The sequence below is a fragment of the Herpailurus yagouaroundi genome, unplaced genomic scaffold (assembly GCF_014898765.1).
Source record: "Herpailurus yagouaroundi ecotype Mexico unplaced genomic scaffold, PumYag 161, whole genome shotgun sequence".
NCBI lineage: Eukaryota > Metazoa > Chordata > Mammalia > Carnivora > Felidae > Herpailurus > Herpailurus yagouaroundi.
Genome location: NW_024412402.1, coordinates 6,351,186 through 6,370,540, shown reverse-complemented (window position 1 = coordinate 6,370,540; position 19,355 = coordinate 6,351,186). Strand labels below are relative to the sequence as shown.

The 19,355-nt window shown below is 44.2% G+C and overlaps 1 protein-coding gene and 2 long non-coding RNA genes across 5 annotated transcripts in view; all 3 read right to left on the bottom strand.

Moving 5' to 3' along the window:
* The window catches only part of HTR3A (5-hydroxytryptamine receptor 3A), a 41,243-nt gene extending 38,354 nt beyond the window's left edge, over window positions 1–2,889 (bottom strand). Inside the window, exons 1-3 of the mRNA XM_040483064.1 lie at window positions 2,685–2,889; window positions 2,359–2,541; window positions 1,005–1,120 (exon numbers count right to left, since the gene is read on the bottom strand). The gene's annotated coding sequence lies outside the window, so the exon portion shown is untranslated. The remainder of the gene's footprint in view (window positions 1–1,004; window positions 1,121–2,358; window positions 2,542–2,684) is intronic.
* Window positions 2,890–5,182: 2,293 nt separating this feature from the next.
* On the bottom strand, window positions 5,183–12,418 carry LOC121035409 (uncharacterized). The gene is made up of 2 exons (XR_005792870.1): window positions 12,313–12,418; window positions 5,183–11,176 (listed from the first exon to the last, which is right to left on the bottom strand). It is a non-coding gene; the product is annotated as an uncharacterized LOC121035409 (long non-coding RNA).
* A 220-nt stretch (window positions 12,419–12,638) lies between these two features.
* The window catches only part of LOC121035408 (uncharacterized), a 39,800-nt gene continuing 33,083 nt past the window's right edge, over window positions 12,639–19,355 (bottom strand). For 2 of the 3 annotated variants that reach the window (XR_005792866.1, XR_005792869.1), the window contains 2 exons: window positions 13,206–13,250; window positions 12,639–12,672 (listed from right to left, as the gene is read on the bottom strand). This is a non-coding gene — a long non-coding RNA (uncharacterized LOC121035408). The remainder of the gene's footprint in view (window positions 12,673–13,205; window positions 13,251–19,355) is intronic. The other variant, XR_005792868.1, reaches the window with a different exon arrangement.

Sequence of the window (19,355 nt, the reverse complement as noted above, 5' to 3'; positions counted from 1 at the left end):
TCAAGGAGAGAGGCCTCAAAGAAAAGTTCCAGCCTCCAGAGCAGGGAGAAAATAAATTTCTGTTTAAGCCACAAAGTCTGTGGTGTTTTGTTATGGCGGCCCTAGCTGATTCTACAGGGAGAGTAGATGATAATCTCCTTGAACCCAAGGGGCATGCATGAAGCCCATCCCCCAGCTCAGTGCCTTATACATGGTCTGCGTTGACTACAGGTTGTGCTAGATTGGGTCTGGAAGGTTTGGAGCCCGGCTTCTGTCCAACTGTGGTGAGGTACCGGGGAAGAGGCGCTCGTTGGAGCCAGTGGGAACAAGAGCTTCAGGATACAGACATGATGACAATTTTCCATTCTGCTTTGTACAAGGTTGACCTCGGGAATCATTCCAGTGAAGAATGATCTGTGACTGGCTTATTCTGTGTTCTCTCATGTCCTAACATAATGCTTAGGACTTAACTGATACTCGGTAAAGGTTTTGAACGGCTGCCTGAGTGACTAAGATAAAACAGAGAGATGAAGGAATCTTACACTAAAAACAAAAACAAACAAACAAACAAACAAACACCCGAAAACATACAAGTATGTATGTACCTAGAAAGTTTCTGAAAGAGATGACTAATGGTGTCACCTTTGGGGAGTAGCACGGAATGAGAAGGCGGGCTTCCTTTTCACTGTGTACCTGGAGATGGCCAGACATGTTCGCCATGAATGCACTAGCCCTGGGCCATTCAGTACCTCATTAGGTGTGAGTACCTGCACTGAATGAAAACAGGCAGCAAGAGGGGAGCTTTTTAACCTGCCATGCCCCCCTCCAACCTCCCCACAAAACTTTGCAACCTTCCCCAAGTACCGAGAAAGCGAATGTTGGGTGAGACCAACAGCCTCCAGTCTTCACAAGCTGCTCCCCAGCGCCCAGAGGGAGCACAGGCTCACGGCATAGAGCCCCAGCACGACGAGGCACGCTTTAAAGAGCAGTCGGTCAAAATGTTCCAGGAAGGCCAGCCACTTAACCTCTTGTCGGTCCTCCTGGTCCCAGGTTTAGAAGTAGGTGCTGATGGACTTAAGCTGGAACGAGACTTCCTTCAGGGTCTCTGACTCGGCCTGGTGTTCTCGACAGACCGAGGGCTCTGCATGAGAGGGGAGAATGGGCTTCTGTGGCCCCTGGACTTCCCACTGGAGCTGACGGCCTCATACTACAAGGAAGGTCTGTAGGGGGTATAGGGCAGTGGATTGGGTTGGGGACTCTCTCCTGCCTGCTCAGGGCAAGTGAGGCTGTGCTGAAAGAAGCCCTGGAGAACACGGCAGAGCTGTGTTGTGAGGAAGGCTATCTAGGCTGGATCTACCCAGGAGGTTTCCTGAGAGAGGGAGGGGCCAGCCCCACTGACTCAGTTGGAGTTTTAGAGGCTGGGATGATTCTTTTTTGTTTAATTGAGATATAATTTACATATAACATATTAGTTTCAGGTGTACAGCATAGTAATTTGAGATATTTATATCAAAATGATGACCAGAGCAAGTCTGGTTGACATCCATCACCATGCATAGTCACATATTTTTTTTCTCACGATCAGAGCTTTTAGGGTATACTCTCTCTAGCAACTTTCTTTTTAATTTTTTTTAAGTGTTTATTATTTTTGAGAGAGACCGAGACAGAGTGCAAGCAGGGGAGGGGTAGAGAGAGGAAGACACAGAATCCAAAGGAGGCTCCAGGCTCCAAGCTGTCAGCACAGAGCCCGACGCGGGGCTCAAACTCACAAACTGTGAGATCATGACCTGAGCTGAAGTCAGATGCTTAACCGACTGAGCCACCCAGGTGCCCCACCTAGCAACTTTCAAGCGAACAGTAAAAATAGCCTCATAAGTTGGTATATCATCTTCGCATGGGGCCATGCTAACCTCTGTATTGTTCCAGTTTTAGTATATGTGGGGCCAAAGTGAGCTCTGAGATCATTCATACACTTTTTCAGATTAAGTGATAGGAACCCAAATACATACAAACTGTGCATGTATGCTCTATTATTCTAGAGTCAGAGGCTCAGTCACTTTAGGTACTGGTTAAAACTGGAAAACACAAACACTTGATCTCAGCCAAAAGGCCGAGAAGCAATGGAAAACACAAACAAAAACAAGGAAAGCCAAATGAGGGCCTGACCTCTAAGCTAAAAGGAGGCCTTCTGGAAAGCCAGCAGGTGGTAGACAGCCTTCGATCTCCAGAGCCGTAATATCAGATGCAGCACAGAGGTTAAGAAGCAAGTGTTTCACACTTTTCAACCAGCGGGACACCGGCCTGGTGCTCCACCAACGGAAACTAGGGTGGAGAGTGATAAAGCAAGATAGGGTAAGGGCCTTGAGGCTTCTCACAAACCTGTCACCCCAGCAGGCTGGGCTTGGGGATCTCTTCTAGGCCCGTCAGCGTCAATGTCCCCTTGAAGGCATGAGAGGGGCCACTCTTGCTCCCTGCAGCACTCATCATGGAGGAATGTGACCAATAGGATGGACTTAAATAAGCCGAGAACCAAGAAGGCCAGGCAAATTGTGAAGAAGACTCCTGGTGGAAGGAACCAAATGAGGTGGCATCAGCTAGAGTCTCTGGAGCCTCTCCCTCCCCCAGCGCCCCCTGTCTGAAATGCAGCATCTCATCTCTGATGGGAGTCTGTAACATGGAGGTCTGGTGTCCCCAAAGCTGCTTACCAATCAGAGGGGTGCTCACTGCGCTCCTTGGCATCTCATCAGACATGTTGACCCTGAAGACGGTGTAGCCCACCAGCACATTGGTCTTGAACACAATCCTGGCTCAACAGGTGGGTGGCAGGTAAAAGCTTCCCAGATCCACGAGCACGAGGAAGATGCTGGGAATCAGCAGGCTCATGACGTAGACCAGTGGGCGCCTGCGAATCACCACCTGGCCGGGGCCATGGAGTCTACTGAAGACAGGGTATAAGCTGATGGACTAATGTTTGGCCAAACCCACGGCCAAGAGATCCCCGAAGTCCCAACAGTTCTACATAATGTGAAATGACTATGTAGTTTCAAGAATGGAGATTATTTTGTGTTTTAGAAAATAGAAAAAAAAAAAAAACCTTTAAGCTTTCATGTAGAACTTGTATTAATATTATTAATAATTATAAGAAGAAGCCTCTATTTATTTACCACTTGCTGTATGCCAGGCACTGGGCTGTGTTTCCTATGCTCTTATTCAACCCTCACACCAACACTAAAGGCTGGGTATTATCATCTCCAGACAAAGAAACCGAGGTACACAGACATTAAATTTCTTTTTCAAACTTACACAGCTGGTGAGTGAGAAGCTGTTTTAAATTGAGGTCTCACACCAACATTTTTCTTCGGACAGCGTGTAGGCAACATCTTGTACTATTTTTGGTTTAGCCTGTCTTCCTATGTGGAACGTGAGTACCTTAGCACCTGTGTATGTGTCAGAGTCTGGGCAGGAACAAATAGCACCACTGGGAAATCTGTGGAGCGCTTGGCAAGGAGACCGTTTACAAGGAGCAGGGCAGAGGGAAACCACAAGAAGGGGGGCAGTGCCCCAGATATTTGGGAGGACTGGGTGAGCTGCTTCTGTCCTTAGTCCTGAAGGGGGCAAGGGCTGAGAATGTGAACAGAATCTGAGAGAAAGCTGGGTGGAGAAGGCCACCAAGCAGGAGCTGTGGCTTCCCCTTAGGGGCACAGCCAGCCTCGTGGTAACGTGACTCCACCGGGAGAAAAATGGAGTGCTCATCTGCACCCTCCTCACTCTCCCCTTCTCTCCAATCTCCTGCCACTCCATCCCCTCTTCCTATTGGTCAGAGAGACCGTGGCTCGTCTCCAGGGGCACAGAGCAGGAGGAGAAGGGGCGAAGTGGGTCTAAGTTGGGGAGATAACTGAAGACACCCCGCAGGATGGCTGAGCATCCGGAGCTCCTGCCGGGGCTGTGTAGCTGGGAATTTGAGACTCAGAAAGTTGCTCTATCATTGCCATTTTTGTAGACCTCGCTTCTCTGGGGGCGGTGACAGGAAGTGTCTTTAATAAACACAAACTATTTTCATCAGGGAACGATAGGACTGCTTTCTGTGACCCTTTGGGGGCAAAAGCAGCAACCTTTAAAACATTCCTCATGGGGCCAAAGATAATACCTAGCTTATGATGGGTGTTCAATCAGTTTGCCAAACAAATGCATGTTCTGAGCTCTTTGCTGTTGGATTTGGAGGAGGGGGGTGGCAAGGAAATGATACCTGAAAGCCAAGGCAGAGGACGGGAATGGAGGAGACGGAGGTGGGGAAGAGCTTGGCTGGGGGAGACCAGATACCTACCACCTTGCAGGAGATAACAGGGGTCCCCCAGCCTTTGGGTCTGGGAGCATATCCCGACTCATTGGAGCTTGGTAGGCCGGAGCCATTTGGAGGATTGCAGTCTGGCTGTTGTCTTTCACATGAAGCATAATGGGCTGCAGATATCTAAATGAGAGCCACACTCATGCTTTGTAATGATTTGGTTAAAACACATTTCTACCAAAGCACAGTCTACAAGAAAAACCACAACAAAATGAACTGTCACCAACCCGTGTGTCTCCAGCTCTCTTGGTCATGCTGTGACATGACCCACCAGGCAGTGGTTAGCTGGGGGCCGTAGGAAGGGAGCCACAGAAAGGGAGCCACATGGTCAGAGTCCACACGGGTCTTGTGCTGTGGGCCTGACCTGGGCTATGTGGGGTGGTGGGGGGCAACCAAGCCTGCTGTCGCTAGAGGGTAGAAGTGGGAAGACCACCTCCGCCCCCCCAGACCTCATGGCAGATACGACATGAACAGTAAGTGTAAGAACCCTGCCCTAAAGGAAGTACAAGTAGGCAGCTGCCTAAGCAGGAAGAGCCTAGGCTTAGAGTCAAGGGAATAGAGTTGCAGAGTCCCTGGATTCTAAGTGCCTACATGTCCTAGTTTAAGTGCTCCCAGGTGCATGCCTTGATTTTCTTTTCTTTTCTTTTTTTTTTTATGTTTGTTTATTTTGAGAGAGAAGGGGAGAGGAGGGATAAAGAGAGAGGAGAAAGAATCCCAAGCAGGCTCTGTGCTGCCAGCACAGACCCTGAGGCAGGGTTTAAACCGACGTACTGTGAGATCATGACCCGAGCTGAAATCAAGAGTCTGATGCTTAACCGACTCAGCCACCCGGTGCCCCCTAATTTTCCTTTTTTTTTAAAAATGCACTTCACTTTTGCTTGCTGAACATGTTGGGTACATTTGAGATTGGCTGTTGTCTCTTTAAATAAAGCCCCTGTGTAAATAACACATGCTGAGATGGTTCCTCTCCACCCAGAGGCTGGTGCAGAGAGTGAACATAAATCTGGGTCAGAACCAAAGACGGCTCCTCAGTTTTGTCAGACCATGTGTCCCCCACAGTGCCAGGGGAGAGGTGTGGCAGGGGCCAAGAGGCTGCGAGGTAGGCGGGCTTCATGGGCATGAGGCTTGGGAAACTTCCCGGGTCCTGGCACTTACAAGGGCTTGTTTGGTTTCAGGCTCTGCTGGTGCCATTTTGAAACTCGTAATTTATGAACAGGGGGTCCCACATTTTCCCTTTGCACCGGACCCCACCAAGAATGTACCCAGTCCTGTCAGGAGAATATCTGTCACTGGATAGTGCCAGCAGCCGGAAGTGCAAGGGAAACATGGCGGCTACAAGGCAGACAATTAGCTGTCCTGTAACATAAAGCAGAAATCCTGCCACCTATGTTTGGCTTATAACACTATAAAGCTACATAGGCCCCCTCTTTGGTTTTCTTCAAGAACAAGGGGACTTCCTTTTTCTTCAGGTTGATTTAGGAGCAATGTACTTATGGACTAATTTTCTCTGCAAGCCCAGTGCAGCCTAAAGAAATTCTAATTTTATCACAGTTTTCAGAAATGGTTTGTTTTCATGATCTCATTTGATCTTCAAATCTCTTTACTCTCTTGTTGAAGGAACATTAACTGACCATAAACGCAGCGTCAGACACTTTTTTTAAATACTGGAATTAGAAGAGTTAATAGGACAGGTTTCTGCCCATCCCAGGGGATCAGCAACCAGACTCTGAAGATGGAAAGGGAATTTGCCCCAGAATGGACCATATCCAGAGTCTGTACCTGATTTAGACGATGTGATTTGGGACTTTCTGAGTTTATATTTAGATGTTATTTTGGTCTCAGAGTTGATGCTGAAATGGGGTAAGACATTTAGGGATGTTGGGAGAGGGTGGATATTTTGCATAGGTGATGGACATGAATTTGGGGGAGCCAGAGAGGGTAGTGGACTGTCCAGGTTGAATAATGTCCTTCTTGGAAGGTAAGAATGTGACCTTATTTGGAAATGGGATCACCGCACATATAATTGGTTAAGATGAGGGCTGACTGCAGTGGGGTGGGCCAACACAACTGGGGTCCTTATGAGAAGAAGAGAGACGCACAAAGGAGAATGCCACATGAGGGTGGAGGCAGATCCTGGACTGATATACCTACAAGCCCAGGGTTGCTGTCAGCCACCAAAAGCTAAGAGAGAGGCACGGAACAGATGGTTTCTGGAGCTCCCAGAAGGAAGTAATCATGCTCACACCCTGATTTCCAGCCTCCAGAGCTGAAAGAATGAATTTCTGTTGTTTTAAGCCACCCAGTTTGTGGTACTTTGTTATGGAAGCCCTAGGAAACGAGCACAGGTTACTTGCCCAGTAACACACAGTTGGATGAACGCCAAAGAATGGACTAGAATAGACCATGTCAAGCCGAGTTGCATGTCAACATCAAAGAGGATTAGCACATAGTCTCTGGAGTCAGACTGACTGGGGGCTCAAAGTCAGGCTCCACAGTTACCCTGTAACCTTGGGCAAGTTACTTAAACTTGGGCAAGTTAACTTCTCTGTACCCCGATCCATCCATTTGTAAAAATGCAGATACTCAGAGTACCCAACTCATAGAGATGTGAGGATTACATGTGCAACTTAAAATGGTGCCCAGGGTCAAGTAAATGCTGGGTTTTGTGGTCATTGTCACAATGTCTCCCTGGGCAACATCCCAGGCCCATGATGGATAGCAGAAGCCCCTCTTTACCCATGCTTGTGTCCTCAGTGGGGCCACTGAGCCTGGCACATGATAAGGGCTCAAGAGATGTTCGTTGCGTTGTACTGGAGTCTTATTAGTAATGTTACTTTTAGTTCCAAGAAGGTGGGAGCATGGAGTTATCACAGATAGGGCTTCTCCTATTGAGATCCATCCCCTGAGGGCTACCTCTCGGCGGGTCATTCCAGAGACAGTAAGGGACTCCAGCTGATGGCTGATGCTAGGGGGGGAAGGGATGTCACCAGCTCAGTGAGACCACTCTCCGTGGAACTGCCCCTACCTAGAGCCCATCATTTCTAATGGACTAAAGGAGCTGGTGCCTTTAAATTCCACAGAAAGGGAAGAAAAAGCACTTTAGTTTCAGTCCGTGTTCTCCATTAGACACCCTTCAGGTGTTAGCAATATTATGCCACAATTTCATTATCCATTAAAGCCAGGTAATAATAAGTACACAAAGGTATTTGGAGCCTATTGATGTTAATGAAAGAGATCAATCTAATTCAGAATGTGTGTGTGGAGAGCTCCTTGGAGATGGAATAGGCCCCAAGGTTAGCCTCTAATTGCCTCCTTGATGGTAGACCCCACCAGTACTCAATTTTGCATGACCGTCTTTATGACATAGCTGGAATTTTTGACGCCCAGACTCACGCTTCATACAGAAGCCCATTTTCCTCCTCTCCCAAGCCCCTCCCACCATTCCCAATTCAGAAAGAATGGGAAAGTTGCTGCCATTTAAGTAAGATCCCTGCACAGGAGCGAGAGCTTCCGGACTCAGAGTTGGATCTGGACCATGGGTCAGGCTGGGTTAGCACAAAGTCCATGATGTCAGGGTGCTTGAGTGACCCTGGAATGATTTCTAGGGCTCTAAATTCTCATTCTCTCACTCCCCTCCCGATCTGGTGGAGTTCAGAAGGAACCTCTCTCAAGTTCATGAGCTGCATTCAATGGATATCTCAACAAAACTACTCTAACCTAATCTATAAAAGAAAACTATGCCAGAAAAAGAGGAAAAGATGGGGCACCTTGCTTTCTCAATTGCCCCTCTGCATTTTTCCAGGGGTGCCCGGGAAGGCTCCCAGCCCTGCCTGCATGAACATCTCACTCATTGTGAGTATATGTGCGTGTTGGGCTCACTTTAGTTCTTCCAACAGCTGTCCACCCTTTTCCATCCAAAATGAATTCTCACATTTTATTCCTACCTCCTCCCACTTCTACCCTCGTTTTTTTTTTTTTTTTTTTTAAACAACAAAAAAACAAAAAGCTGCCACGTAGACATGGAATGCTCACCCTTCTGTTTCTGGAAGCAGCATGTCCGATAATGTATTGGAGGGAATCTTTCCTCCTATGGCTGTTGGAGCAGGTGCCAGGCTGCACACAGACCTCCTTGTAGGCAAAAGGTGCCCATGCTCTGAGCCCGCTGTGGAATGTAGCCTGACTCCAATGTGTTAGCAGTGCCCTCTGATAAACAATACGTGTTCTAGAGCCAGCAGATATGACTGCACATTAGCTCGAGCTAACCAGGAATCCTGAGCACTTGATTTAGTAGTAATGGCAGCAATGTACATCAGGCCCAGAGGGACAAGATATTTAGATCATCTTTCCTCCTGTCTGCTCCACTTGTCTCCACCCCTGCACTGGGCAGCCTGGACAGGGACAATGCAGGTGATTAGATCAGGAGGGAGATGGCCCTTTGCTGTCAGGACCCTGGCAGACCAGTGCTGGCAAAGAACCGGGCTCTCAATTTCACGTCATTGCCCAAAGGCTTCCGAAGGTCACCAGGATGCCTCAGTTGTTAACTTCAGAGCAGGATGACTGGTATGGAGTAAGAGATCATGAACCCATCAGGGCACATAGCAGGTGTGCGGAGGTATGGGGGCTGAGAGAGGCCAAGGGAGACAAGAGACCTAGGATAGCCACTGAATCTACTTTAAGTCTTTCCAAAGTTGTATAACTGCTTCTGGGCATGGCTCCCTGCCTATGAAACATGATCTATGACTACTCAGGGTTCTCTCCCTACTCTGTTCCAGAGGGCGAGGGTGGAAAGCAGCCCCCAGGGCAAAGAGACGCAGGAAACAGCTCCAAAAGCATACAGTGCTGTCGATGCCCACCTCTGGCATACCTCAATGTAAACACTGTAAATGCAGAGGAAGCATGGCGGTGAACAGAGCAAAGGGATGGGATCACTGTTCCCGAGACACAGGGAAGCTTCTCCTTCTGTAAGCACTGTTTTACGCCTCTGTCCATCATATTTAAAAACGGACATACTACATAGAAAGCCTTTCGCCACGACTGGGAAGACAAATTAATATTCAGGGTAAAGGGTGACGTGTAACTACAAATAATGGCTGCTTTATGGAAAGAGTGTGAGTGTATGTGTGTGTGCGTGTGTGCGTGCGCACTCCTGTTTATCGGCCCTGCCTCTTGCCTTTGTTTGTCTCCTTCGTGCAGTGTAGGTAATGGTGTGTGCAGCGTTCTCCGGAGCGCTTGGTAGGTGACTGTGTTCCACCTCGCACGTGCTCCTCCCTCACATTTCCCTTTAATGCTCGCCATTATTCGGGCTGCATTAATAATGTTTGTGGGCTGATATCTTTAAAATTAATGAGGTGTTTACTCTTAGCCAAGAAACTCATTGAAATTAAAAAAGCTTTCTTTTTTCCCCTCCCTTTCTCTCACTTAAAAAAAAAAAAAAAAAGTGGACAAATAAGCCACGACGCCAGCTTTGCTAAAAACCAAGCAGAACAGGCAAACACCCAGACTCCACCACCAGGAAGGTATGAGTTGTGATGAGTTAGTTATACATTAGTCACGTTCAAGCCACAGCTATTTCTAGGAGGCCCTGATTTAACCAGAGCTTTGCTGGAAAGCTGCATGGAACGTCTTTTGACCAATGGAGGGGCATCTGTGCCCTCAATAATAGCTTATTTCAATACCACCCTCTCTTAGCGTATGATTATCCAGCATAACCATAGCACCTAGGCTAGTCTGAATTTTCCTTCTTATCCAAAAGGATTGTTTCCAAGAGAATTCATCTCGTGTGTCATCCTGACCTGCCTGTAGTCTCTATTTGTCAATCACAGACATTACCTGGCATGAAGAACTCCTCCCCACCCAGCTATCAACACTATTAGCTGACTTTGTGCAGAAAAGCAGAAGTGAATACTGACAGCGTATCTACCAGTTGCATGAACTTGCTACAAACCACTTATCAGGACAGTTTGCCAGAAGGGCCAGGGAAGGGAGAATGGCTGCTTCTGGAGTGCAAAACAGCAGTTTCGCTGTCCTGCACCCCACCCCTCAGGCTCCTGCTGAACAAACTGTCCCATGACAATGCAGCCAAGAGCATCCTGGTGGTGCTTCCGAGAAGCTTGGGTTCTCATCGAATCCCTTTAGAGCAGCTGTTCTCTCTGATCCAGAAACCACCAGGAGTCTCTGAGGATCCTGTAGGTGATTTGTTAGCTAATTGCTCAAGACAGTCAAATTAATGATAGCTTTATGCATTTGTTTCTGGAATTAATTAATAATTTACTCAGTTAAAAACAGGACAGTAACGTTAAAGAGACACTCTTCTCCCACTCTGTTGTTGTTGCTGCATGTGGGTTTTCTTTCTTTTCTTTTTTTTTGTTTCCCCCTCCTCTCAGCAGCAATTGGGAGTGGGGATGTTAGTATGCCCTGAAAGGCTTGAGGATGCCTGCTAAGGTGGGTGGTTCAGGTGCCTGAAACCCTTCTCTTTTTACTCACATATGGAATCCTTACAGTAGGAGTCCAGGATCTGGGACTGAATCTCCGGTCTGTGAAATGCTGTAATGCAAGGGGCTTCCAGAGCCACCTGAATCATCAGTTTTTGGATGATGATAAAGAATGAGAATACACGACAGAGCAGAGATCCTTGAGCCCAGCAGAGAAGGCTTGCGACTGCAGAGAAGTAGGCAACAGGAACAGGAAGGACCTACGTTAAACTGAATCTGTGCAAAATCTCCAGTGTTGCTCTGCAGGATGTTGTATGTTGAGGACACAGAAAGAAGCTCCCACTCACTGTCCTTCAAAAATTCCTTTTTGTCATGCTTAATGTCTTCTCTGCTCCTCGGAAGGCCAGGTCTACATCTTCCACTGACAACAAGAGAAACAATGGACTTCCCCACACACAGAGGCCCCAATAACCACCCGCTTTTCCAACTCCCAACTCAAATTATTCCTTTCACTCTTGCCCCCACATGTACAGTCTTACTGAGATGGGGCTCAGCACAACCATTTTGAATTAGGGATAGGGATGTGGAATAGAGTCTCCCTCTCAGTGAAAAAAAAAAAAACAACAAAACAACCAACTGTGAATTTATAGTTTGCACTCCATTATCCATAGAATGATGGACCTGGTCCTACCACTTCTATAACCTTCTCAGTGGCAGAGGAGGCCTAATACTGTATTCCCAAACCTAGAGCAGCAGTGAGCAATATATCTGGGCACAACACTGTACTCAGTCCAAATTACAATGGTAGCCAAATAGCTGTAAGAAAAGATTTCGATTTGTAAAAACTATGTGCAAGAACAAAATAAACCTCACAGACAGCATGATATAATTTCACCTAAGTGCGCCAACCCAGCACAAGAGTATTTTCCCATTGGCAGACTATGCCGCTCACGGTTTACCCGTGTGCAGGATGCTACTGAAAGTTAGGCTGCAGTTCTGCATATCAAATGGAAAAGCGTTATGTCTCTAAATTGCATGTGGAAACCACCTGGATAGGCTTAGCATTCTTAATGGTCCCAGATGAGTTCACATAGACATAGGGGAGGCCGGGTGATCATTCAATGTCCACACTATATGAAACACAAGAAGACCTCGCTGTTACAGAGAAGGCCTTAGTCATTTCAATACATGAACAGAACTGATTATGAGATGGTAGTGGCTGTGATACTCAGGACTAGTCTAGAAGTGAAAAGACAGAATCACATTTCCCATGACGTCATTTACTCTGGCAAAGATGGATTCAGTAATGACAGCCTCAAAAGATAATTCACTTGCTACTTTTGCAACGGACATAACCCATGAGTAACCTCAAGCATTTGTAATTAAATCTGTATCTTAAATGATGTCAACTCATAGTACTTCTACCTGGAATATTCCCAACACTATGATCCTCTTTAGGTTAAGAAACAAAAGACAGCAACAGTGACTGAAAGTGACAACTGGCATAAATAGTCCAAGCAGTTTAAGCCCCGTAGAAATACACCCCAGCACACTTACAACTCACTAATGATGATATCAGGGGCCCAGATGGCGCTTAGAGGTAGAGAGATCTCCCTGATCCCATCAAACATGGTGGGGCTCCAGGATAAAAATTCATCATCCCGGGGCGCCTGGATGGCGCAGTCAGTTAAGCGTCTGACTTCAGCCAGGTCACGATCTCGCGGTCCGTGAGTTCGAGCCCCGCGTCAGGCTCTGGGCTGATGGCTCAGAGCCTGGAGCCTGTTTCCGATTCTGTGTCTCCCTCTCTCTCTGCCCCTCCCCCGTTCATGCTCTGTCTCTCTCTGTCCCAAAAATAAATAAATGTTGAAAAAAAAATTAAAAAAAAAAAATTCATCATCCCAAACCTGTTAGGAGGAGCTAGAAAAGAAATGTATCAAAAAGGGGCAATGTCAATTTCCCCAAAGAACTGAAGAAGGATTTGGATGAATAACCCAACTGATCTGCTTGCTGGTACTGTTAGGGGAGAGGACTTCCCTCCTAACCCCTAAAGATGGTGCCCCAACCAGAAACCATGGCCATATATCTTACACAGATTCTAATAAATTAGATCTGCTGCAGGTCTAAGAAACTAAATTGCAAACACAAAGAAAATATCTATTCCTTAGAATAATTATATTTTGCAACAGATTTAAATTTTTTTTAATGTTTATTTATTCTTGAGAGAGAGAGATAGAGACAGAGTGCTAGTGGGGAAGGAGCAGAGAGAGGAGACACAAAATGAGGAGCAGGCTCCAGGCTCTGAGCTGTCAGCAGAGAGCCCGATGCAGGGTTCGAATTCATGAACCACGAGATATGACCTGAGCCAAAGTCGGACACTTAACTGGCTGAGCCACCCAGGCACCACTATAGAAATCAGGAGTCCAGTATGCATGGAAGGAAACAGCACTTACCTCATAGTACAATATACTGGTCTTTAATTTTTGATTCTGTGCATCCTGCAAAGCAAAAAGAAAATCTGTGCCAAATCTCAGAATGTCAATAAATCAAAGCCCAATTCAACAGCATAATCATTCAGAAAAAGAAAATCAAATCTAACTAAAAATGCTGATTTTAAAAGCACTGCCTTGACTCTTCAAATCTGACTATTCTCAGCTCCTAGTTATTACATGTGCCTGTCACTGTGAACTTGACTATAGCATCCATGACAAAATGGCACGAGGACTACACCGACATCTTGAATGATTTTCTAATCCCTTTCCCACCCTAATTAGTTACTCTGCCATTAATCAAAATTAAAAATGACATGTAGTCTTAGCCAATTCTGGGTACAAAGATGAGGCCAAGCTTTTATTTGTCATCGAGATATTATTCACAACATTTCAACGACTGTTAATCTCAACCGCTACTGGCAGCCATTCCTGTTAGGTTACCTGATGTTTGGATTTCTCTGGTTATCAGACTGAATGAGCTTAATGTAAATGAAGTATATTTGTGATGATATAAGTAGATGTGATTTACCCATGTCTGCAATAAGTAATTGTTTTGGAGAAGACCCTTAAGAATAACAACCAAAAAAAGGGGCGCCTGGGTGGCACAGTCGGTTAAGCGTCCGACTTCAGCCAGGTCACGATCTTGTGGTCTGTGAGTTCGAGCCCCGCGTCAGGCTCTGGGCTGATGGCTCAGAGCCTGGAGCCTGTTTCCGATTCTCTGTCTCCCTCTCTCTCTGACCCTCCCCCGTTCATGCTCTGTCTCTCCCTGTCCCAAAAATAACTAAACGTTGAAAAAAAAATAACAACCAAAAAAAGAAAAGAAAAGAAAAGAAAAACCACAAAACAAAAAACAAAACACTCCTTACCAATTTTTTTCATATCTGTTCTAGTAATGAGCATTCTAAAACTACTATGGTCTTAGGAACTAAGAGGGATATCTCACACCATGTACAAACATTAACTCAAAATTAACATAAACCTAAACATAATGGCTAAAACCGTAAAACTCTTAGAAGCAAACATAGGAGTAAATCTTCATGACTCTGACTCCTCAGACAATGGTCTCTTGCATATGAGGCCACAACCACATGCAGCCAAAGGAAAAGTAAATGGGACTTCATCAAAGTGAAAAACTTTCGCGCTTTAAAGGACACCATCAAGAAGTAAAAGGTTGTCCTTTAAAAGGACAACCCTCAGAATGGAGACGATACCTGCAGATCATACACCTGATGAGGAGTTAATATCCAGAATACGTAAAGAATTTCTACAAACCCAAACAAAACAATAACCCCATTTAAAAATGGACAAGGGATTTAAATAGACAGTTCTCCAAAGTGGATATACAAATGGCTAATAAGCACATGAAAAGAAGCTCAACATCACTGCCAAGGACCAAATTATGTCCTTCCAAAATTCATATGTGACTAAATTTGGAGACAGGACTTTTAAAAGATAACTAAGGTTAAATGAGGGCACTATCTACCAGGATTGGTGGCTTTAGAAGAAGAGGTAGAGAGAATGATCTCTCTGTCTCCTCCATGTGGGTATGGAGAAGAAGGCAGGCATTAGCAAGCCAGGAAGAGCTCTCACCAGGAACCTAACTGGCTAGAACTTTGATCTTGGACTTCCCAGCCTCTGGAGCTGTAGGAAACAGAGTTGATGGTCTTTGTTATGGCAGTCCACGCTGGCGAATACAATCACTAACCGTCAGGGAAATGCAAATCAAAACCACAGTGAAATACCGCTTCACTCTCATTAGATGGCTACTAAAACAAAACAAAACAAAAACATAAAATAAGTGTTGGTGAGGATATAAAGAAATTGACATCCTCGTGCACTATTGGTGGGAATGTAAAATGGTACAGCTGCTATGGAAAACAGTGGCAGCTCCTAAAAAATTAAAAATAGAATTACCATATGGTCTAGCAATTCCATTCTTTGGTATAAATCCAAAAAGAATTGAAAGCAGAGACTCAGTTATTTGTACACCCATGTTCACAGCACCATTATTCACAGTAGCCAAGGGGTGGAAGCAACCCAAGTGTCAATCAAAGAGGAATGCATAAGCAAAATGTGATATATGCATACAACGTGATATTATTCAGCTTTAAAAAGGAAGGAAATTCTGGCACATGCTACAACATGAATGAACCTTGAGGTGACACTGCTTCCTTCCAAGTTTTACCAGCTGAGAGATTCTGAAATAGATACTGTTTTTAAAGTCAGTATTATTTACATCTGACTTTCTTCCTCTGAACTGTCATACTGTAGAACTGGGCTTTGATTTACTGACATTCTAAGATCTGGGCTGTCCCCCACTAAAACACATAAAGGCTCAGTTCTGGGTTTCGCTGCCATCACAAACAGGGGAAAAAATAACCCAAGTTCAAAATGCACTTTGTATTACTGGAAAACACAGCTTTTTCACTCTTCTTTCACAACAAATATAGTCTTACATCTATGAAATGTCCTGACCAAGTGTTTTTTTAAATCCCCGTCTCGCCAAGTCATGAACGTATCACTAAGTCAGTTATGTGGCTGGGGAGACCAGCATTTTATCCCATCGATTCGTATTGACTGCCATATTGATGCCTCTGCTGGCCCTTCTGTTCCCACCCATTGCTCTGTCATGTTACATGTAACAAGTATGAAGAATTTTTTTCTAATATATTAGGGGGTATCTGGGAGCATTTGTCATTCAGCCCTAAAGAACACAATGTCAAAAAGGAGTCTGAGGCTAAAACTGAAATTTTTTTTTTTTTGTCACAGGAAACAAGTTTCTCAATGCCAGCTGGTGAACATAATTGGTTCTCTGGTGGCATTATTCACAGCTCTTCCCTCTGTGTATCTCTCTCTCTCTCTCTCCCTCTCTTTTTTCTTTAGCTACCTTCCATCTTGCTTGTTAAAAGCAAAGGATATTTCAGAGAATTGGAATTCATTAGTCTTCCTAACAGAGGGAGTCTATTTAGATCTAAATTGGTGGTTAGCAAATACACAGATAATTCCCGCACATTCTTATTTATCTTTCCCAGTTCGGAAGACTATAGAAACAGATGCCTCAACGTCTGGCTGGGAGGCTCTAGTCAATGGGCTGGAAGACAAAGGTATCTGGGATTCGGAATTGACAAAACTCAATAGAAACAAATTGAAACTCCTCACTGTTGAGTAGATTATCTCTATAATCAGATTTCCCTAAGGTACTCATAATACCCAGAAATTCTAAGACAAGACTGTAGTCTTTCACATAAACAAAACAGGAGGCAACACATAATGGAAGCGAGGTGCCACAATGAGAGCTGGGCTGAAAGCTCTTCACGCCAAACAAAAGTTGCCAGCAGCTCAGCTGCCGCCAGATGCACCCAACAAGTTATTTATTCACACTGGGGGTGTCCTTGGCTGATTCCGTGTGCCATGTCATCAAGTCCTTCCAAACCGACCCTGCCTCCAGGATGGACTCTAGGCTTGGCCCTGCTGAATGTAATAGAGACGTTCGCAAAGCCTATTAGATGAAGCCATTCATAATGACGGTACTAAAATTGGCACTTATGTATTTTGATTAATTGATTGCTTGACAAATATCTATCCAGTATCTTTGAAGCAAGATATGCTGTGCTGCATAATATGGGAAATATGAATATGAGTAAGCAAGTCCTTCCCTCAGGAAGCTTATTAATAAATTAGGGTATGTGACATTTTAACAAATCACTATGTCTGTTAAGAAATATACAGACTTGGGGCACCTGGGTGGCTCAATCGGGTAAGCGTCCAACTTCGGCTCAGGTCAAGATCCCACGGTTCGTTGAGTCCGAGCCCTGCATTGGGCTCTGTGCTGACAGCTCAGAGCCTGGAGCCCGCTTCAATTCTGTGTCTCTGTCTCTCTCTACCCCTCCTCCACTTACGCTCTGTCTCTCTCAAAAATAAATAAATATTTAAAAAATTAAAAAAATATATACAGACTTCTGTGGATTTAAAGGGAGGAGATATTGCTGTCAGCTTGCAGAATTGAGGGAAATCTTTCTCAGAAGTGGAGATTTGAAGGACTAGAATATTTTACGGATGGAGAAGGAAGACAAAGACATTTAGTGGAGGAAACAGCATACAGGCAGGAAACAACAAGGAGTTGATTTCATTGTAGTATTGAGGAGATAAGGCTAAGACAGTAGACAGGGATAAAACTAGAGGGATAGAATATAATATTTTTCCAAATTTCTAAGGAAAGTCTGTCTTATCCAGTAACAGGGGTATGTCTAATGTATTCTAGTAAAAAATTAGTATATTCCACAACAGTGGAGAAAAACATATCTTTGAAAAAGTAATGGTGTTCTCCTTAACTACCATAAGGAATCTGGTTTTATTTACTTTTATCGGGATAGAAAGAAAGAATTAGGTAAAAAAAAAAAAATTCCAATTTGATACAGTTGTTCTAAGGGAAAATATGAATATAGAACTTAACTCCTTTTCTATATTTATCTCCTAATAAGCCTCTAAAGGAAAGCCTGAGCAATTCTACTTTATTTAAATCAATATGAAATAAAAAGTGGGAGGATGTGGAGGGACCTAGAAGGCCTCTCTCATTCCCTTACTCAAGGCTGATTATACATCTGTCCCAGGGTTTCACATGACATGGTTCATCTCATGTGTCTTTACTCAATTCAAATCATGCTATTCCCACTGTACAATGTCTGGTAAACGACGCAGTCATAATAGCTCACAGACAACCAGCAAAGACTGACATTTCTTAAGTAGGTGAAAATATAGCCCCAGGAAATTAAGTCTCAAGAATTTTAGTTCAATATCCAATTACAGAGGGCATTTAAGGGAGTTTTCTGTTGGAGCTTTCTGTAAGACTAGGCCTTTGGAGGAGGGGTGGATATTTCCTGGCATGTATTAAATAATATTTTCTAGGATCTTAGATCTAGTACTTTTGCTAAAACTGAGATTTGTGTGTGTGTGTGTGTGTGTGTGTGTGTGTGTGTGTGTGTGTGTGTGTATGTGTATCATTTAAATGTTCCTGTTTGCAAAGAAATAATGATTGGGGATTTATCTAAGCTGGAGGAAAATTATGCTAAAATATCTTGCATCAGACAAAAAAAATAATTTAAACCCTGTTATATTGATTATACTTTCAGTTTCAAATTATGTTTTTCATCAATTACAATGCCTAATTCTCAGTCACAAAAAAATCAGTCTATGACTCCCAGCATAGCATTAAGATATTAACATAGAAAACTACCTCTATTTAAATAAAGAGAAATTACTAAGTGATTTTAACAAAGTACATTGAAATACTAACATTGTATTGTGGGGTATATTATGTATGTAAATGTAAAGTTGAAGGCAAAAATAGTAAAAAAGTCAGTGGAGCAGGTAAATGGAATGTTACTATTGCAAGATTTGTACAATGTATGTGAAGGATAATAACATTAATTCTAAGTAAACTGTATTAAATGAATGATGGAAATGGGAATCCCTAAAACAACAGCTAAAAAAAAAATGATTCAGAGGCAGGCTAAAAAGCCAATACAAGAACTAAAATCAAATATTAAAAAAAATATTTTCTTTATTTAAAAGAAGGCAGGAGAGGAAGGAAAGAAGAGAACAACAAAAACAAATGGCCCAACTAGAGAACAAATAGAAAGACAGTATTGGTAAATGGATGAAATGCTTCAGTTAAAATGCACAGATAGACAGGTTAAAAAAAGCAATGCCCTGGGGTACTACTCAGCAACAAACACAATGAACTGAAGATTATGGACAACTTGGATGAACCTGAAGGGAATTACACTGAATGAAAACCCTATCTCAAAGGGTTACATACTGTATCTTTGCATTTATATTCTTTTTTTTTTTTTAAGTTTATTTATTTTGAGAGAGAGAGACAGAGAAAGTGAGTGAGTGAGGGGCAAAAAGAGAGAGGGGGGAGAGAGAGAATCCCAAGCAGGCTCCGTGCTGTGGGCCCAGAGCCTGATGGGGAGCTTGAACCCATGAACTGTGAGATCATGACCTGAGCCGAAATCAAGAGTCTGATGCCTGACCAACTAAGCCACCAAGGCTCCCCTATGTGATATTCTTAAAATAACATAAATACAAAGATGGAAGAGAGATTTATTG